This window comes from Mangifera indica, chromosome 19 (genome assembly GCF_011075055.1).
Source record: "Mangifera indica cultivar Alphonso chromosome 19, CATAS_Mindica_2.1, whole genome shotgun sequence".
Classification (NCBI taxonomy): domain Eukaryota; kingdom Viridiplantae; phylum Streptophyta; class Magnoliopsida; order Sapindales; family Anacardiaceae; genus Mangifera; species Mangifera indica.
Genome location: NC_058155.1, coordinates 4,025,488 through 4,049,638, shown reverse-complemented (window position 1 = coordinate 4,049,638; position 24,151 = coordinate 4,025,488).

Sequence of the window (24,151 nt, the reverse complement as noted above, 5' to 3'; positions counted from 1 at the left end):
CTTTTTCTAAAATGTCAAAATTATCATTCCCTTCATTTATATAACTCTCCTCACTCACTATGGGGGTTAAATATAATTTTAGATAAATATAGAGGGTTTTTGGATATTTTACATTGTAAAGGCATTTTCATATTTATTTATTTATTTCATTACTTTTTCTAAAATGTCAAAATTACCCTTCCCCTCATCTATATAAACCCTCCTCACTCATTTTATTTACACATACTTCTCATATCACTCAAACACTCACTCTCACTTTCATTTTTTTTTCAACATCAATTAGTAGGGATTCGTTCGGACTAAAGAAGTTCGTATTTCTGAATTCGACTCGAAAAAATACTATTTATCAAAAAAAGGTATTTATGCCATTCTTAGCCTAAAACTTAATTTTATTTGTTAAGTCTAGTTTTTATGTCATAATATGCGGGTTAAATGCAATGTTTGACAAGTGTGGGGGGTTAAATGTAATTTAGGATAAATACGGGGGTTTTTTTGGATATTTTACAATATATATAGGTTTTATATAACATGTTAAAAATAGATAGGTATTGATTTGATACAAGACAACATACAAGGGTGTTAAATAAAGAAAGAGATAATTGAGGGGTCAAATGAAATGTTATTAAAATTAGGGGGCATTTTCATATTAAACATTGTAGGTGCATTATAATTGAAATTATAGGTTTTTCGAGTTTCACCGCTTTAGGATATATCAATGCACATTTTTCAGATTTATGAAGAATTTTTCGATTGTTGTCATACTAGGGTATTTCAACTTTTAGATTCCGAATTTCAGTTTTGTTATTTCGAATTTCATCGCTTTAGGATATATCGATTCGTATTTTTCAGATTTCTGAAGAATTTTTCGATTGTTGTCATTCTATGGTATTTCAACTTTTAGGATTCAAATTTCAGTTCTGTTTTTTTGAATTTCACCGTTTTAGGATATATCCACTAGTATTTTTCAGATTTCTGAAGAAATTTTTTATTATTGACATTTTAAAGTATTTCAAAGTATAGAATTTGAATATCTATTTCAAAGTATAGATATTATAAAAACGTTTTAAATGGAACGTTACAAACAGATAGATGCATTTTGATATAAGATAACATACGAAAGTGTTATATAAATTGTTATATAAATTGTTAAATAATTATAGGGGGATAAATAAAATATTAGAAAAATATTAGAACTTTTTTTTAATTATTAATAATTGTACGACTGATTTACATAGTTATTATTGATTTTTTTATTATAAATAAATAATTATCTTCAAAAACTTGTCATTGCAGGATTGATAATTAAAATGGATGGTTATGCATCGGTTCGTTACCAGGGAGAATGGATTCAAGGTCGCAACAACACAATGAAATATGTTGGAGGAGCCAAACAATTGATTAAAATCCCTTATGGAACAACATTCGAGGGATTTATTGAGCTTTTGACGGAGTCTTGCAGTATTGATCCAATGAAAAACTACATTCAAGTATCAATGAAGCCAAGAAAAATTGAGCTCGACTGCCCCATCCAGATCCAAAATGATGAAGATGTCCAGGGTCTTCTTGATATGTCCTAGTACTTTCAGGAATGTATTCATGTTTTTGTTACATGTACCCCAATTGAAGGGCAGAAGGAAGAAAATGAAGATGAAGATGAAGATAAAGATGAAAAAGAAAGTAGTTGGGTCGAAAAAGAATACGATTTGGAAAAGTTGATTGATTTCAGTAATGACCCGTTGTATATTGCAAACTCATGGGCTCATGGAGAAAAAGATATAGTTCCCTATTGGGGTGACTTTGATGGAAATGATATGCCCGACATTACTTCAGAAGATGTAGAGCCTGAGTATATGACATCAGTTACCGAGGGTATGGATAGTTTGCAGCTTGAAGATCCTACTTCAGGTGGTGGAAATTATTCTGGGCCATTTTTTGACAATGTCCCCACTGATCCATTTAGGTGGCTTCCTGATTTTCCTCCACAGCCATCAGTATCATCAAGTGGTTCCAGATCAATCCGAGAGGAGAATGGTGTCAAGATTGGTGATATTTTTCATAATAAAGTCCAATTGAAAGACGCCGTGACGCAATTCGCCTTACTTAAAAGATTTCAATTTGGTGTCAAAAAGTCTGACAAGAAACGGTGGGAAATTAAGTGCAAGGCTGAAAATTGTAAGTGGTATATACATGCAACCAAGTCCACTGTCGGTGATGTGTGGGGGATCAACTCAATGAATCCTACCCACACATGTTTAGTTGATCAAATTATGCCACATCATAGACAAGCTGGGGCCCGAGCTTTAGGTCAATTAATGAGATCAAAGTTTGTGATGATTGATCGAATTTATCGGCCTAAAGAAATAATTGTGGACATCGCCGATCGATATAAAATTGATATTTCCTACTCACAGGCTTGGCGGGCAAGAAATTGGGCTATCAATTCATTGAGGGGTTCACCGGAGGAATCATTTATGCTTTTACCAGATTATTGCTACAATCTACAACGTACTAATCCAGACACCGTTACTGCTATTGAAACAGATGATGACCATCGGTTTACGAATTTTTTCATGGCATTAGGATGTTCCGTTCGTGCATTCAGAGAATATCTTCGCCCTGTTATTTGCATTGACGCTGCTTTTCTTAAAGGTCGATATCTGGGGCATTTATTTATTGCAGTGGCTCTTGATGGTAATAATCAAATATATCCTATTGGTTACGGTGTCGGCAAAAAAGAAGATCACGACACGTGGTGTTGGTTTCTTATGAGAATTAAAGAATGCATCCCTGACCTCTCTGAGCTTGCAATAATCTCAGATCGACATCATGCTATCTACTCGGCAATGGCTGAAGTCTTTCCAGATGTCCACCATGGATGCTGTTGTCATCATCTTTTGTGTAACATGCGGGCAAAGTATAAACGAGACTCAAAGGTATAGTGTAAACAAGTAGTTAAATTTATAACAGTTTATCCTTTTCATACATTTTGCTTATACTGAGTTTTCATATTTATTACTATTTTACAGGTTGCTGGTGCATATTGGAAAGCCGCAAAATCATACACAGAATCTGAATTTGGTTCGATGATGCAATCCCTTGACTCAATGAACCCCCAAGCTGGAGCTTATCTACGGGATGTCGGATTTGAGCGTTGGAGTAGAGCATACTTTCCAGGACATCGATACAACATCATGACCACAAATATTACTGAGTCATTTAATGCCCTTGTCAGACATGCATGGGGCCTACCTATAACCATGCTTTTGGAGTTTATTCGTGGTACCATGCAACGATGGTTTTACGAGAGGAGAACCCATGCAAGTAAGTATCAAATCGATATTAATTAAAAGTTGTCTCATGTACTTTTTTCCACTTTGTTAATCATATTACCAAATGTGTTCTTAATATTTGTTTCAAATTACAGATAATGTCATAACTTTCTCACCCCTTGGGCGGAAGATAAGATCAGTAATCGTCTATCAAAGTCTGCAAGTCTGGATGTTCGACCGATTACACCTACTCGGTATCAGGTTATTGGATTTGGTGGATTCATGGGTATTGTGGACTTTGGTGACATGTCTTGCACGTGTAGAAAGTTTCAGCTTTCACGTATTCCGTGCAAGCATGCCATTGCCGTTGCACGACATATGAGACTCACGAATGTGCACGCATGGATTCATCCATTCTTCCGCACCGACATTTACCGTGCAATATATCAGGAACCGATCAATCCTCTTGGAAATCAATGTGATTGGTTACACTCACCGGAAGACAGAGTTATATTGCCCCCCGTCCTCGATAGTCGTCGTCCAGGTCGTCCATCCAATAGAAATCGACGTCCATCGCAAGGAGAAATTGTTACACCGAGGATTTGTAGTCGTTGCCATGAACCGGGGCATACACAAACCCAATGTAAATCCCCAGCTCCGCCCCGCAGCGTTCACATACAAAAGGCAAATGAACGAGATCTTGACATGCTTATACTCAATTTTGTTTGTTATATGATTCTTCATTGTTGTACTTCAGTTTTATGTAACCGATGTATTTTTATTATTGTTTTAAACATGTAATTGTATTGTCATTTGATGTAATAAATTTAGTGTTTCGTATGAGTTATTTCAATATTACTTTATTTTCTCTAATTGTTTCAAGTGTGTAAATGTTTGAGTAATCATACGTTTTTATTGTTTTTTCATGACAAGATTATTTAAAAAATGAAATCAAATACGATACATATCCATATATAACCACAAATAAAGTATATCATACACATATGCACATACAATAAATATATACATCTAAACATAGGAATAATGATAAATATACATCCGTGAGCTACTCGATACAGTGAAAATACAACTGCGTCGCTAATTGTCGACGCATAGAGGTAGACGACTCTCGGGGAAAAACGTAGCTCCGTGCCAACGCCAAACACTAAAAAAATCGCAACATAAAGACGCCACAGTCACCGGAGCCCAACCCCTGCTGAGGGACATCCGACGCTCGATGCAAAGTGAGGGGATCACGTCGTGGAGTCCTCCCAGAAGCTGTCCAAAAAGTCGTCGCCTCTAATAACGCGGGAATAAAGGTCATGTACGGTCACATGCGCTGCTCCAGAGTCCCTATATTTCCCGAATATGAAACCTCTGAATCGTACACCGTAATTGACCACTCACGGAAATCTATAACTCCGATGACCCAATGTGCGTTCTCGAAGTTTATAGGGATGAAAACCTATAAACAATGAGACATTTTAGTTACTTATCGTTGTCGTTAACCAATTGAATGTAATAGAAATATATATTAACTATACCTGATCGACCATCCCCCATGGTTTGTACAACAATCCCGGGGTGTACGCTGCATCAACCATCCTCGTGAAGAGCCCCGAAAACTCAAACTCGCCAATCGGTGTGGACTGCCAACTCTTCCAGGCCATCTCAATATGGCCTCCAAAGAATGTGTGGGCAGTCGTCCAACGCTGTGAGATAGTCGACTGGTGATCGTCCTGCTGCCGACGTAATAAAGCCAAAAAAGAATCCACAACCACTCGCGCAACTCTACAACAAGCCTCCAGAAGCTGTCCTTCGACTTCGATCCTATGAAGTACACATCATGTGTGTCCGAAGCCGCAACTCTAGTATACCATGTGAGGAAAGATTCCTCATGGTCTGGCGTAGAGGATGGAATCGTCCTGATGGACGAAGAGGGAATGTGACATCCTCCTAATGATGAAGATATATAAGTCAAAATAATTGTAACATATAATGAATTAATCGATTTATTAATTTACTAGTACATACCGGATCACCAGTGAAAATACGACCGATATGAGTCCAAACAGGGACGTCTCGCGTACGCCACCTCAACATCTGTGGGGATGCATGGAGATCGACAAGGTCAATCCAATCGTGTAACGTCTCTAAAGTCTCATATATCCAATACTGCAATATAATCATTTACTATGTAAATAAATCAATTTATATTTTTGCCAATTAATATATATAAATAATAATATAAAACTTACCTGAAATGCGAAAGGAAATCCGTAAAGGTTGTATTTATGGATTTCCTACATCCGTCCGGAAAAGACTCTCTCACTCGCCTGTGAAATAGAATCGTATGTCATCTGCCATACAACGATGCCCCAAGGGTAGGAATTAAACCCGTCCAAATGATCAACTAACTGTAAGTACTCCGTGGACACCTTCTTTCGTCGATCATTCCCCAACAAAACCATGTGTAGAATATACAACAAGGCGAGCTTGACAGCGTCAATATCGTCATCCCCCCATGGCCTCGACAAGAAAACACGCTCGATGTCCTGATACTGCACCTTCGGACAACCGCGAAAGTACGTAGATCTGATCCTATGTCCGGAGGAGCGAGGAATATATGAAGAAACATCAGTCCGACGACTAAACGAAAGCCCTGTCACCAACGCAAACTCAAACGGGCTAAACCTCATATCAACCCCGCTAATCCTAAACCAAAACTCGTCTTTAGCAAAAGGTGGATGTAATTGTCGTAGTAGAAATGCATGAACCAATATCCCACAGAATTTGGTTTCGGGTAAACGAAGGAAGGACCAGAAACATGTCCTCTTAAATAGTCGCAGTTGATGCAGGGTCAATGTAGAAGAAATCCGAGATAATGCGGTACGCTGTGCACGAGATATCGCATCTACCCGGAAGTGTCTAGACTCATCGGGAATGCGCAACTCACTGTCAACCCGTCTTCTTTTGCAAGAAATATCCTATAACAATCACGTAAAATTTGTTAGACATTCATAAAAATAAATATGTAAACAAATGTATTAGTGAAAAAAACATAAAAAGATGAGAAATACCAAATAATCAAAAAGAAAATGACAAAACTTAACAAATAATAACTGAAATTCGAGTTCTATACGTTCAACTTCCGTAGAATGTTAACAATCGAAAAATCGATCGAAAATAACAAAATATGAATTAAGTTATCCTGAAATGATGAAAAATAGAAAAAACGAAACTGAAATTCAAATTTTATAGGTTGAAATACCTTAAAGTGACGATAATCAGAAAATTGTTCAAAAATTTTGAAAATACGAATCGATATATCCTAAAATGGTGAAATTCAAAAAAACGGAACTGAAATTCGAATTCTATACGTTGAAATACCTTAAAGTGACGATAATCAGAAAATGGTTCGAAAATCTTGAAAATACGAATCGATATATCCTAAAATGGTTAAATTCGAAAAAACGGAACTGAAATTCAAATTCTATACGTTGAAATACCTTAAAGTGACGATAATCAGAAAATCGTTCGGAGATCTTGAAAATACGAATCGATATATCCTAAAATGGTGAAATCTGAAAAAACGGAACGGAAATTCGAATTCTATATGTTGAAATACCTTAAAGTGACGATACTCGAAAAATCGTTCGGAAATCATGAAAATACGAATCGATATATCCTAAAATAGTGAAATTCGAATTCTATACGTTGAAATACCTTAAAGTGACGATAATCAAAAAATCGTTCGGAGATCTTGAAAATACAAATCGATATATCCTAAAATGGTAAAATTTGAAAAAATGAAACTGAAATTCGAATTCTATACGTTGAAATACCTTAAAGTGACGATACTCAGAAAATCGTTCGGATATTGTGAAAATACGAATCGATATATCCTAAAATGGTGAAATTCGAAAAAACGGAACTGAAATTCGAATTCTATACGTTGAAATACCTTAAAGTGACGATAATCGAAAAATCGTTCGGAGATCTTGAAAATACGAATCGATATATCCTAAAATGGTGAAATTCAAAATAATGGAATCGAAATTCGAATTCTACACGTTGAAATACCTTAAAGTGACGATACTCGAAAAATCGTTCAGAAATCGTGAAAATACGAATCGATATATTCTAAAATGGTGAAATTCGAAAAAACGGAACTGAAATTCGAATTCTATACGTTGAAATACCTTAAAGTGACGATACTTGGAAAATCGTTCGGAAATCATGAAAATACGAATCGATATATCCTAAAATGGTGAAATTCAAAAAAACGGAACTGAAATTCTAATTCTATACGTTGAAATACCTTAAAGTGACGATAATAAGAAAATCGTTCGGAGATCTTGAAAATACGAATCGATATATCCTAAAATGGTGAAATTCAAAAAAACGGAATTGAAATTCGAATTCTATATGCTGAAATACCTTAAAGTGACGATAATTGAAAAATCGTTTAGAGATCTTGAAAATACGATTCGATATATCCTGAAATGGTGAAATTCGAAAAAACGAAGTTGAAATTCGAATTCTATACGTTGAAATACCTTAAAGTGACAATAATCGAAAAATCGTTCGGAACTCGTAAAAATACGAATTGATATATTCTAAAATGGTGAAATTCGGAAAAACGGAACTGAAATTCGAATTCTATACGTTGAAATACCTTAAAGTGACGATAATCAAAAAATCGATCGGAAATCTTCAAAATACGAGTCGGTATATCCTGAAATTGTGAAATTCGAAAAAACGGAACTGAAATTCGAACTCTATCAGTTGAAATACCTATGAATGTCGCTAACCGAAAAATCATTTGAAAAATTGAAAAAAACGAATCGATATATCCTATAAACGAAAAAATCGAAAATTTTAAGTTGAAATGACGTCGTTACATCGTAAGTTGTGTCAAAAAGCAGCAAAATTCGAAAACTCGAATTTAAAATTTGAAAAATACATATAGAAAAACCTAAAACAGAAAAAACGGATATAAAATTCGAAAACTACACGATCAGAAACCGTAGATAAGAAAATTCTCAATTTAACCCCTCATGAAAATTCTTTAATTGAAAAGGTCCACTGTTATATGATAAATTTTCAAAAAACCCTCTGTGTTGTAACAAATCTCATCCAGCTCCCCAACATTTTAAAAAACCCACTTTACCCCCCAACTAACCATGCCCAATACGCTGCCGTGGGAAAATTCGTCTTGCCGTGGGAAACGCCGTTCCCATGGCAAGACTGCCGATTCATTTGGCAGCCATTTTCGACCAAATTTTGGTCGTTTCGACCTCCGATTTTCACATACATCAAAGCTAGACGTTGTATAACATAAAACCCCTCAATCAATTCAACCAAAACAACCAAAAATCGAAACATTTTAAGCATTGTTCAAACCGTAAACCCTAAAATTTCAAACCCAAAATTCTCAGTCAAATCTCAATAATATTAGCAATAACTTGATCCAAACAAGATTACGGGAGATATACTAATCTTCTTTGCCATTTGCGGTTGCCGGAAAACAAGAAAATCAACGAAAATGACCTTTGCCGTGGGATTGACGTGGGAAGTGGAAAGCTTTTGGAATTTTCATGGAAATGCACAGTGAAAACGCTGAAATGCCGTGGGAAGAAGTGAAATTTTGCTGTGCTTATAAGGGGGTAGTTTCGTAATTTTGCTTTTCCCACGACAACATGCGAAATTTTATAAAAACCCGATGTGGGCTAAGCATTTCCCCGACACCCCAATGTTTTAAAAAACCCACTTTACCCCCCAACTAACCATGCCCAATACGCTGCCGTGGGAAAATTCGTCTTGCCGTGGGAAACGCCGTTCCCACGACAAGACTGCCGATCCATTTGGCAGCCATTTTCGGCCAAATTTTGGTCGTTTCGACTTTCGATTTTCACATACATCAAAGCTAGACGTTGTATAACATAAAACCCCTCAATCAATTCAACCAAAACAACCAAAAATCGGAACATTTAAGCATTGTTCAAACCGTAAACCCTAAAATTTCAAACCCAAAATTCTCAATCAAATCTCAATAATATCAGCAATAACTTGATCCAAAAAAGATTACAGGAGATATACTAACCTTATTTGCCATTTGCGGTTGCCGGAACTAAAGAAAATCGACGGAAATGACGTTCGCCGTGGGATTGCCGTGGGATGTGGGAAGCTTTGGAATTTTCTATCGCTTGTACAGTGAAAATTTGCTGACTTTATATATGGGGGCAGTTTCGTCATTTCACAAAACCTGGGCATTTTTGCTTAAATCTAAATTTTTTGGGCAATTTTGCTTTGACCCCTTTAATTTTGCCTATTTTTAATAATTTCCCTATATATAATCAGATCGGGTAGAGTTTTAATTAGATCGGCCTATATAAATAATTTTTTAAATTTTAATTTAAAAATTTTAAATATAAATTATTTTTTAATTATTAAAACTAAGAATAATCCTCTAAACATTTTATTTATAATCTTTCACTTATGGTAGAAAAATATCGTGATTATATGATAAAAATATTTTAAGTTTGTAACATAATCACAAATAAATTAATTTACATTATGTATAATTATAAATAAAATATATATATCATACCATTTATCTACTTATCTTCAATGTTTAAATTTCTGAATTCTTTAAAGACATCTTCTTCCATCTGTGTATATAATTTGAAATCAACTTTAACCCAATCTTTTATACATATTATTGTCTCAACTATGTTTGTGTATAAATTGGATCGTCTATTATCCAATAAGCATCTACTTGCACTAAAAGAGAATCCCAATACTACAGTTGACATTGAAAGTGTTGATCTCTAGCTATAACAACAAGTATAAGAAAAATTTGTACCTTGTCTTTTCACTGTATTAAAACATCTAGTTTTTCAGTATTATATCTTTAAACAATTTATAGATAATGATCAATATTAATATAATTATAAAACTAATCAGAATTTATACTTTGAGTAACAAACTGCTTACCTTTACGGAAAAGAGACCATATGCATGATTTTTTTTGCCTAAACTACCGAAACTTACCTTTGGTACAAAACTTTGTCCAGTTCTTCCATATTTTTGTTCATAAATACCATACATTTCAAGTAAAAATCTTGAATATATTCAACAAAATTAAAATTGCTATTAATTGACAAATTTTTATTGATAACATTAAATAAATTTTGTAGTCCATTAGTTTTTGCACTAAGATCTAAAGTAGTAGCAGCAAAATGAAATAAAGTAATTTCACTCCAATATTTTTAAAATTTTTGTTCTATTTGCCTAGATATATTCTGAAAAGTATCATGAGAGTCATAAGACCTATGTTCTTTAAAAATATCACTTATTTCACCATACTATATATTATTAAGCAAGTAGTTGAATAATACACACTTGAGCAATAGTTTGTGATTGTCTTCAATGGTTTTAACATGTTCATTAAAATCATAGCTATCTTCCAATTTTAATTTGTCAAAAAAAAATTTATCGAATCTTTTTGATCGGGTATTAAAGTACTGTATTATAGAAATTTCATATTCTTCGCACACTTTCAACATGATATATTTTTAATTTTTTTCTTTTCAACCTCATCAATTTACATAATTGATAATATGTTTGTACCCGTAATACGGATGATAAAATATATGCAATGACATGTATAATTACTTCTATATATTTTTTAGCCAAGTTCAAGCCTTCTTGAACTATTAAATTAATAACATGATATGTACACCTAATATTAAATAATTTTTCATTAAATAGAAAAGATAAATGATTATATATATATTTAATAATTTTATCATTATTTTTGATATTATTAAAAGTAATTGAAAAAAATTGAATTATTAATTGTATATTTCTAAAAAATATTTGTTAATACACGATAAATTGTAAGTCATTATGCGGATATTCTAAATTTCTAAAATACAATAATTTTTTTGCATAACTACCAATCAGAATTAATATAATAGGCAGTTGCATATAGATATCCTATATCTTGATTTGTAGCAGTCCATAAATCAGAAGTTATTAAAATAATACCATTAAAATTACTTAATTCTCTAATAACTTTTAAATTAATTTGTAATTTCTTAAGGTATTTGACCTAAGAGTTGACCTAGAAATTCTTTTAAGTGTCGGTTGAACACTATTTTGCATCATCCATTCTAAAATTTCATCTTTTGTATAACTAAAAGATTGATCAGAAACAACTACATATCTAACCATGTAGTTCCACATCTTCATTTGATTGTATATGAAAGTTGACATTTTTCCCATGTGTTTGAAATTGTTCAGATCTCCTGTTAAACTTCAGTATGGACCAACAGATCGCGATTGGGTGAATGCAATTTGTTTTTGTCTTCTGAGTTCATGTGAATTTTTTTTACAGTAATCAGTAATGTGTTAGTGAAGATGCCCCACATCACTCATACTTGCACATGTCAAACAAGAACCATAATGTTTACATATTACTGGACGAATTAATTTTCCTTCGATCGTTTCCTCTATTCGATCAAAGTGCTCCCATACCATTAACGTTTGTTTTCTTTTTCTCTCTGTCGAATGTGATCTATACTTGTACCACTTTCACCTATTGATGTTTTACCTATTCCATCTTGTGCATAATTAATATTATCATCAACGTCAACATGATAATATTCAAATGGATTGAATTCATTTGACATTAGATTTATTTATAATATTTTGTAATGATAAAATTGAAATGAAAACTAAATTATAAACATAAAAAATTATTATTTACGAATTCAGACAGTTTTTAAAAGAGAGTTAACAAGAGAAAATGAAATTGATAATATAATGAAAGAATTAGATTGAGAGATTTATAAATAAAATTACAAATGAAAAAGATTTGGATTTGTCTATATAAAAAAGATTTAAAAAAAAATTAAAGAACGGCTACTGGACGGGCAGTAACCGTTGAAGGCTTTTACCCCAATGGCAGAAACCAACTGCCATTTATTTATTATTTTTCAATAGTATTGGACCCATTAATAAGCTTAATACTAAAACTTACAATCTAGATTGAAAGGCCCGTGGGTCAGGTATGACATGCTATAATGTCAGATTTGGCTTAAATTTTATGCTTCAAATTGAGCTTGTAAAACTTTAATTAAGAACATAATTAATTCAAACATGCATATAATATAAAATATTGAATTCTTATATTAAACTAAACATATAATTAATAATTAGGGATATAGAAAAATCTATTTGAGTCATATCTTTGAAACCAAAGATCTTCAGAATTTCGTCTGAAACTTGAAAATTTGTTATGACAGGTTTTCCACTCCAACAACCTCCCTATGACGGTTTTGAATGGGTAAACATATCAAAAATTAGGTTTTGAACTGGAGACTTAGCCTATTTATAAGAAATTATCTGGACCCTCCCATTAAAAGTCCAATAATTGAAGGCCCACACTAAACCGTCTACCATGACTAATAACTTTTAAGTATATTGGACATGTCTTTATTAATCACTTAAGCTCATCTGTAAACTGACATTGGACTATCCAATTATTCGATTTTATAAAACCAAAACTATAATTAATGTTAGCTGATATTAGAAAATTTTCAACATTCTCCTACTTGGACAACATTAATTATTTTATTTTAAGAAAAGAAAACAATTTTGACTCTCGGGTAATTAATGATTTTAACTTTAAGTGACCATTATTTTATAAAATAGAATAATCCAAAGATAAATCATATTATAATAAATAATCTAGTTGATATGAGTATCAATAATGAACCAAAACATCACTTATGTACTATATCGACACAAGATCATCCTCAATTATAATTATAATTATAATAATCAAATCAATGCATATCAAGTTTGGAAGTGTGGCGGAATAACATCCAAAAAGGTGATCATAAGCAGTGCTATATCTCTGTTAGTCCTCTTTATGATTTCTCTCTAACCTTTATGTTTTAAAAGAAACAAGAGAAATCCCTTTGCTTCCAATGAAGCCTGTATGTTTCAATTTTGCTTGAGACTAATGAAACATACTCATACAACTATCATCCTCAAGGGAAACTTTATCTTGAGACACATGTTGTACCTTAAGCTTGTACATGCATATATATCCATACACAGATAAATATATAATCAAACATTTATATAATAAATTTTACAAAACTCATAATTATAATAAATCATCCAATAAAATAATGTCATAGAGTCAAGCATAAAATAACCAAAAATTACTTTAAGACTCCCATTAATCTAAGGTATCAAAAGCTTCTAACACACCCATATTCATCATACGACCTTTAAAAACAATGGGTCTAAGTCCTTTGGTTAGAGGATCAACCAACATTGCATATGTACTAATATGCTCCACCATGATGTTTCTTTTCTTTACGAGGTCCCTGATTGTGAGATATTTTAGTTCTATATGCTTTGACTTGCTACTAACTTTATTATTCTTGCAAAAAAACACAGCTGCATAATTATCACAGTGGATCATAAGCGGTCTAGAAATGGAATCAACTACTCGAAGCTCAGAAATATAATTCTTCAACCATATGGCATGGGTAGATGCCCTATAACAAACAATAAACTCTACATATATGGTTGAAGATGCTACTAATGTCTGCTTGACACTTTTCTAGGATATAGCCCCACCTGCAAACATGAAGATATAACCTGAAGTGGATTTGAAGTCATCAGGACATCTACTAAAATCTGAATCAAAATATCCCACCACCTCAAAAGTTTCCATTCTTTTATACACTAGCATGAAATCTTTAATCCTCTGTAAATATCTCAAGATTTTCTTTATTGCTACCCAATGATCAGAACCAGGATCAACAACATATTGACCAATAACACTAACAACAAAAGCTATATCAGGTTTTGTGCACACTTGGGCGTACATTAGACTCCCAATCATACTAGCATATGGTTTATCCTTTATGAATGCCCTTACAATATCATTTTGAGGACACTGCTTGTTACTAAACCTATCTCTTTTTATAACATGTACATCGCCAACTCTACAATCTTACATCTGAAATCTTTTAAGAACACGTTCAATATATGCCTTTTAAGATAAGCCAAGCAAACCACGATTTCTATCTCGGTGGATTTCAATACCAAGAACAAAGGAAGCTTCCCCAAGATCTTTCATGTCAAAAGCTCTAGACAAAACCTGCTTAGTCTAAAAAAGAATACTACGATCACTGCTTGCAAGCAAAATGTCATCCACATAGAGTATTAAGAAAATAAACCTGCTCCCACTGATCTTCATATACACACATCGATCCAATTTATTTTCAGTGAAGCCATGTGAGGTCACAACCTCATCAAACTTAAGATACCATTGTCGAGAGGCCTGTTTTAAACCATAGATGGACTTTTTAGTCTACATACCATGTGTTGTTTCCCATTAACCACAAACCATCTGGTTGTTTCATATACATCTCCTCATCAAGATTACCATTGAGAAAAGTTCTCTTTATATCCATTTGATGAAGCTCCAAATCAAAATGTGCTACTAAGGCCATTATAATTCTGAACGAATCTTTTGAGGATACAAGTAAAAATGTCTTATTGAAGTCAACCCCTTCTCTCTGAGTAAACCCTTTTACAACCAATCTTGCTTTGAATCTGTCTATCTTTCCCTTAGGATCTCTTTTAGTTTTAAAGACCCATTTACAACCAATAGGCAAAAAACCTTCAGGTAGCTCCATAAGATCCCAAACTTTATTTTCTTTCATGGATTGCATTTCATCTTCCATAACCTTCATCCACATGTCTGTACTTGAGCTTTTAATTGCGTCAAAGAATGAAACTATATCAGTCATATCTCCAATATCATACTCATTTAAAACTAAATAAACATATATAACTGAAATGAGAGCCCTCATTTGTCTTATTGATCTCCTAAGGGGTACTTCAACTACAGGATCTTGAATTATATTTTCAGGAATTTCAGTTGGTGCAGAGGTTTCTTGAGCTTCAGTTGTTTCTCTTCAGATAGAGTCATTAATCCCAAAGGAAGAAGGCAAAGAGAATGTGATAACTTCTCTATGATCCTTGACAAGGGAACCAACAACAGCAGGAATCTCAGTAGGTACTGAAGCATCATGAACATCAAGCTCAAGGAACTTATCAGTTTGAGACTCAATTATCCTGATGCCATGAGAAGGACAGTAGAACTTGTATCCCTTAGAATGAGATGGGTATCCAATAAAGTAACACCTGATGGAGCGAGGATCAAACTTTTTCTCAATGGGATTATAAATCCTAACCTCCGCAGGGCAACCCTAAACTCGAAAGTGGTTATGCCTTTCAGCCACACCATTTTGATTAGGACTCCTAGACATGGTATATTGAGCAACTATACCACATTCTTGTAAGTACATGGCAAACGACCCCATATGTTGACCTGAATCTCCATGCCTTCCATAGTACTCACCCTTTCAGTCAAACCTTACGACCTTAATGACTTTCTCCAATTGTTTTTCCACTTCAGTTTTGAAGACTTTAAATTTCTCCAAAGCATCAGATTTTTCTTGAATCAAATAGAGAAAACCATAACGAGAGAAGTCATTAATAAAAGTGATAAAATATTGACAATAAAAAATTGTAGTAGAGTATGGCCTACCAATATTAGTGTGAATCACTTCTAATAAATCTGAACTACGAGTTTCCCCTTTCTTTTTAATCTTAGTTAATTTTCCCCTGATGCAATCAACACAAACTTCTAGAGCATCAGAATTTAATGAGGGAAAGATATTATCTCTTATCAGTCTTTCAATCCTCTCTTTATAGATATGCCTAAGCCTTTTATGCCACAATAAAAAAGATTTTTCATTAATCAAGGATCTTTTCCCCATATTCTTTTCATAGAGGTAAGAGTATTGGCTGGAGCTAGACACACACAATATAATCCATTGTCCATAACACATTTATCAACAACTTTAGAATTTAAAGATAATGCAACTGAAGATTTTTCAAACTTGAAACAAAATCCACATTTATCCAAAATTGAAACCGAAATTAAATTCCTTCTAAATGAAGGTACATAAAATGTATTATTTAAAACAAACTCAAAACCACTTTTCAACCTAAGGCAAACAACTCCTATATATTCAACTTCAACTTCTGCATGGTTTCCAACTCTAAGTGTTATCTCAGCCTCACTTGGTTTCCTTTTGCTTTTGAACCCCTGTAAAGTAAAAGCAACATGCACAGTTGCTCCATTATCAAACCACTAAGAATTTGGAGATATATCAACAAAATTAGATTCAAAACACACAAGACTTAGTGGGTTACCTCTATTTTCTAACCAAGACTTATATTTCATGCAATTCTTCTTCATATGACCCTTTTTCTTGCAAAAGAAACACTTACCAGAATCTTTCTCCTCTGTTGCATTTGAATTTTTCTAGCCTTGACCATGCGTTTTATTCCAATCATTTTTAGGAGCAATAGGATTAAACTTGCCTTTCTTATATTTTTTCTTACCATGATCATCTTTAGAATGAGAAACAAAAATAACCACATCATTCTTTTCCCTCTAGATCTTACACTCCTTAGCAACATATTTAGTAATCAGACTATCCAAGCTCCAAGTTCCCTTTGTGATGTTATAAGCTGTCTTGAGCTAGGAAAATGTTTAAGGTAGGGAAGCTAGGGTATGATGAACAATAAACTCATCAAGTAAGGAGATTTTATGATTCTTCAGTTTATCTTAAATGTGAAAAAGCTTTAATATATAGTCCCTAACACCCCCATATTATGTGTATCTCATACTAATCAACTCAGTAATAAGAGATAAAGCTTCAGCATTGTTAGAGATCTGAAATCATTTCCCTACAGTAATGAAGAATTCCTTGGCAGTCCCATCAACTAGCAGTCCACTAAAAAGATGTTCAGCCACAGTCTTTTTCATAGCCATCATGCATAAACGATTCAACCTCTTCCACTTAGCAAACAAATCTTTCTCTTCAATGGTACTCTTATCAATAGTATTAGCTAGCTTATCTTAAACAAGTGTCATATCCCAATCAACCATAGCCATAACAAACTCAATATCTTGCTTCCATTGATTGTAATTACTTCCAGTCATGACCTCAACAATAGCATTGCTATTATTTACAGAAATGAAGACTAAAAAAAGAGAATGTAACAAATTAAAACATGAGCAACAATTAATTAAAGTGGCTTTAAAATAAATAATGAAACTTGATAAGCTACACCTTATAGGGATTCCTTGGGCATCATCATCGACTCACCTTTGGACAGAGAAAATGACATGCAATAAAGGTCACAAACACGAAGTTATATATATAAACTTTATGAGGACCTTTAGAACATATGATATTTAAAAATAACATCACCTTTAGGTAGATATATTTTCTAGATCATAGTTCATCATCTTCTTGATAAGGTAACAACTTTATGAGGACCTTTCGAACATATGATATTCGAAAATAATATCACCTACAGATATATTTTCTAGATCATAGTTTATCCTCTTCTTTATGAGATTGTTTGATTGATATCAGTAATTAAACTTATGTTTCTTTTATATTTAATACACACAATAACCACCTTTGGACAGAAAATTATATGTATTAAAAATTACTGAATGTATCATTCTTGAATGAAATATTTTGTAAGCCTCAAAATGTGTCGCTTTAGTGATCGATATTCTGATGACTCACAAATTATTCTCTGATACAAAATTATGTTACTATAATTTTAAGATTTCATGAGACCTAATACCTTATGATCTTTGACAATCCTTCCTAAGTTTGTTGCATCTAAGTTTGTGAACAATAATTAAAAAACTTTTACCCAGAATATTTGAATTTTAACACTTTTAAGCCCTAACAGAGTAAAACACGCCAACACAGCAACAAACCTATTACACGCACCACCACGATCCAAGAAACATGTTTCACGCGTTGCTAGAATGATGCATGCGCTTCTATGTGCTGCCAAAACTAATGATACGCCATTACGGGCTTTAACGGGCCCAAATGCGCATTCACACGCCCAGCACAACTTCATGGCGTGTGAATGCATGTGCACGGTACCCGATTTGGCCGATCCGGGTTGGTCCAATAACTATTCGGGTCAAACGACCTGGGTTGACCAAATTTGGTCAAACGGGTTATTTGACCTTGCGGGTCAAGTACTTGAGTTAGGAAAACTTGGATCTGACCCACAATTTTCAGAAACCCTAGATGCCAATTTTACGAAATCTGCCATCGGATTCTGCTACGATCGGCCACCAATTTAATCACCTACTACAATAAATATATTTTTCGTCAATATTTCGCGACATGGAATCCACCGGCGACGCTATTTAGCCATGATTTCATGGCAGCATTCAAGATCCAAACTTGAAGATCTGACGTGGGGAATAGCTGCCGGCAACGCTCCAGTCATAGGGAAAGGTCACCGTGGTTGCCACGACTCACGTCGACAGCGAATGCAGCAGTGTCGTCGCTGACGTCCACTATTACGGATTGCTTAGGGTTTATTCTATAATGTATAATTTAATCAAGATAATAATTAAATAATAATAATAATGATCATAATAAACCCTAACTGAATTAAAAAAAAAAAAACCCTAATTTCAATTCTCATAGATCCAGATTCTATATCTATGTTGATTGGCTCTGATACCACATGTAAAGCTTTAATTAAGAACATAATTAATTCAAACATGCATAGAATATAAAATACTGAATTCTTATATTAAACTAAACATATAATTAATAATTAGGGATATAGAAAAACTTGTTTGAGTCATATCTTTGAAACCAAAGATCTTCAGAATTCCATCTAAAACTTGAAAATTTGTTATGACAAGTCTTCCAATCTAAAAACCTCTCTATGACGGCTTTGAATGGGTAAGCATATCAAAAATTAGGTTTTAGAGTGGGGACCTAGCCTTTTTATAAGAAATTATCTGAACCTTTTCATTAAAGGTCTAATAACTGAAAACCCGCACTAAATCGTCTACTAAGTCCAATAACTTTTAAGTGTATTGAACATATTTTTATTGATCACTTAAGTCTATCTGTAAACTGACATTGGACTATCCAATTACCTAATTTTATAAAACCAAAACTATAATTAATGTTAGCCCATATCAAAAAATTTCCAACAGAGCTTTCACTTGCCTCGCCCTAATTAACGTGTCTAGGTGAGATAATTAGAATTTAATTACGAGGTAGGTAATTAATTGATTTTGTTTTTTTTTTCCCTCTAAAAAGTTGTGAGGATCATGACTCGTGACTCCTTTACAAGTTGCTGTGAAGGGAAACCAAAATTAATTATTAATTCATGGAACTTTTTTGAAGATTTTCAATTAAATATAGTTTTTTTAATTAATTACTTTGAACTCGTTCATTGTTATCAATTAATTTGAAATATTAATTAATGCTTAACTTAATATTTTAAAATAATCCCTGCTTAAATTACATTTTCACCCCTCGAAATAATGAAATGTCCACTATTAAAACTTTTAAATTTTATATTTAGAAATTATCCAACCTTGTTTTACAGGCCCAATTTTGAAAGCGAAAGCCAGTGTCAAATCCTAAATTTTTGAGAAGGCCAAAAGACCAGGGTTAGGTGCTACTTGAAATTCACATCCTTCAATTTTTAAAAATTCAAAATCTCATCCATAAATAAAATTTTTAGTTAAACTTAAGGGTAAAACTGTTATTTAATAAAAAATTTAAAAAAACTAAAGTTTTATTAATTTTCTCCATTTAGTTTGAAAATCTAACCATTCCTCCCCTACCTAAAGTTTAAAAAGTGGTTATTTGCCCCTAGGGTGTTTGAATAAAATCTCATGTATTAAACTTTATGAAAATACTAAAATACCCTTTTTCAAAAGCTAAATCGGAAGCATACAAAAGGTATCAAATCATAAAATGTAAACTAGAAAACATAATATGTGTAGTCTGATACAAAAATAATATCTGAATAAAATAAAAGCTGAAAAGACAGAAACACTCTCATTGTTCTACACCCGTGAACCGTCGCTCATCCCATAGCCATCATGATCACTTATACCTGCACATACAAAAGTAGGGGGTGAGTGATAAAACACTCAATAAGTAGGAAACTTTGCTAATAACTTTTACTGAAATTCTCAAAATGTCCTTAAACTCGACTCATACTAACTTTGTCATCCGAAGTCAATATTAAACTCCTCTATGGATGATGACAGGTCTTATATATTGTCTTTATGCTCATACTGTAATTTAAGGATTGTTTAGGTTGTATATCATAACTTTCATATCAAATTATGTCCTTTTCGGTTATAAGGAACCACTCCCTCGAATTCTTATCTGGCATGATCATACTTAACTTAATGGAAGTATCTGATCTGAAAACTGTAATTGAAGTTATATACTAGGTCAATCAGTCTAGATCAAATACAGAGATTTGACACATTAGACATGTGAACTATCTCTTTATTCCATTACACTAAAACTATATCTCAACTAGGCTATACTGTAAGCAAGTACCTTACTACGGGTAAGGTGTCATACTATGGACATGCTTTATTGTGGGTGGTGTAGGGAATATGTGCTCATGATAACCTCTCGTAATAATCCTATGATGTCTAGCATGCATGCATCTCGAGCCTTAATTAACTTTGGCTCGTTTTTGCTTCCACCTAGTAGTATATCTCGTGTCACACTATGACCTAACTTTTAGGTACGTGGGTAACTATTGTGTACCTAGAATCTTTGTGCTATTACTCAGGACAACCCTTAAATCTCTAACATAATTCCCTTGCCCTTTTCCTGCTTTTGCCTTATACACACGAGCATTTACATCTTGACATATAGAGTGTGTCTATTTGCTTTATCCACATATAGCTATTACCCCATGGCTTATACTCTTATTTTACCATTTATAAACACACGAGCGTGTGATCTACCTAACACAGCCATGTATCCTTCAGATATTTATTTCACTTTCTCTTTTTTATTCTTACCTCAACCGTTCTACTTCTCAAGGTTATGGTCATTTCACCTCACACACGGTCATGCTTAAACTATATATGAGAAGTTCACGTGTCCTAGTTGACCACTAATCGGTCAACAATGTCTGACGTTCATCAGAACACCAAGAAACTCATCCTAAATTCTGGAACTTATGCACAAGAGCGTGTGTCCCATGTGTGTCAAACCCATAATGCAAGAGTGTTAACCTAATTCTATGTCTGGGTTTAGACCCTAATGCATTCTTTCAATGGCTATTCAACTATTGGCACAAAAACATGACCAAAAACATCATTACCATCTAATGATACACACAATCAATTTGGCTAATCAATATCTTGACCACATATTCTTCCAAACATAAAACATAACCTATTCTCAAGTATATGCTTTCCTGTTGAAACCACTCATCTATTGCTTCCAATAGTCATTGGATACAACATGCTTATATATGTATATATATGTATTATATTACTTTAACATCATTAGCATAAAGAAAGCCTAAAGTATGAATAGATAGCATAATTAATACAGACTGAATAAACTTAGATTTGGCTTAGCATGTTTCTTTTGATTAGTTCCTTAAATTATCACACACATCACAACACTTAAGCAATATCAATTAGTAGAGGAAAAACCTTCCATCCAATGCGAAATCATCACATATAGAAGGCTAAGGAGAGTCCTACTTACCTTAATTCGTAGAAAAACCAATCACTCAAACAAACTTCCTTCTCTTTTTTTTTCTTATTACCACGTTGCTGGAATCAAACCACCAAAGCTACTATATGAAAATTGGATGATTAGTCTAGAAATCCCTCTCTTCCTCCCTCAGTTTCGTGCATTTAGGGATTGAAATCATAATCCCTAAAATGTAGCATTGTGCCTTCTATAAACTAAAATCGCTTTCAGCACATATACGAGCATATATCTAAGGCACATGAATGTATGTCACTAAAATTTGAATTTCACGTAGATTCATCTTATCCTCTGACGTGCATGACATATTGGCATAGTCTCACTATACACAGTTGTGTGTCACTCAGAACTCATATTTTGACTTTCAAATCACATTAGCTCATGCATAAAAACTATCTTACCTCTGAGATGTACCCGCAGGTGTTACATGGGGAGAAGTGATGATCGACTGAGGGAGAAGAATAAGGGAAGGTCGATCAACGCGTAAAAAGGAATGAGTCACCGAGACAAGGAGAAACAACCTTATGGGGAAAATGACCACTTTTCAAACTTTGGGTGGAGGGAAAATTGCTAGATTTTGAAACTAAGGGGGGAAATGTGATAAAACTTTAGTTTTTTAAATTTTTTATTAAATTACAATTTTTTTCCTTAACTTTAACTGAAAATTTTAATAAAATTTGGTTCATAGGTGGAACTTTGAATTTTTGAAAATTGAAGGGTGTGAGTTTGAGATTACACCTAACCTTAGGTGAGAACAAATCTTTTGGCCTTTTGATATGGCTAAATTTGAATCGAACCAGTTCGAGCTCAAGTTTAAGCTCGACTCGAACGAGATCGAAACGAGCCAACCCTATACAAGTTTGCTCGAGCTCGAGCTACTTGCCAAACTTACTAATTAAAAATTTTGATACAAAACGATGTCGTTTCAACCAATATGTATTAAAACGATATCGTTTTAATAATGGAATAGTTAAAAACTCGTGCTCACAACAAGTCAAACTGAGTTCAAGCTTAGCTTTCATGAGCTCAACAAGCTTGAGTTCGAACTTGAGTTCTACTATATATAAACCGAGTCGAGGTTGAGTTTAGTTCAACTCGAATTTAGCCCTACTTTTTGAGAAAAAGAAAATTAATCTTTATCTATGTAGATGCTCGTTGTGAAGGGGCTCAAACTCAAAACTCTGGCCATCCAACCAAGCTCTTGTTGGTAATAGTTGTTTTATTATTTACTTTATGGAGTGAAATGTTAATTAACAAAAACTAAGGGGGGAGGGAAAACTATCCCTATTTCCATGACCGTGAGTTCCACTTGTGAACCTTATCGCTCAATCTACATTGGTTAGGTTAGGTTTAAATGATCAATTTAATAGAGCATTATCTTAAAGTCCACAATTGAATAGAGTTTCATCTAGGTCATACTACACTACCCTATTGTGCATTAATGGAAATCAAGCTTATTGTATTATTATTAAGGTCAAATGACTATTTTCCACTAGGTTCGATGAAATCATAAATTCTCATTTTATAAGTTTCAAAAAATCAAATTCTCTCTTTTTATCTAATTTTGTTAATAAATTTTATTTAGTTTTCTTGAATATAATTATTTTATCCTTTTATTAAAATTACAAAACTATCATTAATATTTAATATAAATATTAAATTATTAATAAATCTTTACCAATTTAAAAATTTGTCATTTAAAACTTTAAAAATAACAAAACTTTAGTTAATCCTAAAATGTTATATTTTGTTTAATTTTTTTAGGTATAACTATCATTTTTGAAATCATTAAAAGATGAATTGATATTTTAAAGTTTTCAAAAAATACCCCAATACCTTTTTTAAGTTCCTAAAATTTCTTGAAAATTTTTATTAACATCCCTAATACATATAAAAATTATAGGTTACCCTTAAACATGTGTTATTTTAAAAAGAAAAAATAAAATTTTTTTTATGTAAAATAACTTTTTGACCTTTTTATTTAATAAAATTTATTAACATAAGTGAATGATGGGTAAGAATCAACTTTTTTTTTTTTATTTAAAGGGTGGAAATAGTTATCTTATGTAAGTAACCCGGAAAAAGCTTTTTAACCTATTATTAAATATAATCTTGTTGCATTGATGTCATATTTGTTGCATTGATGTTAGTTTCGGT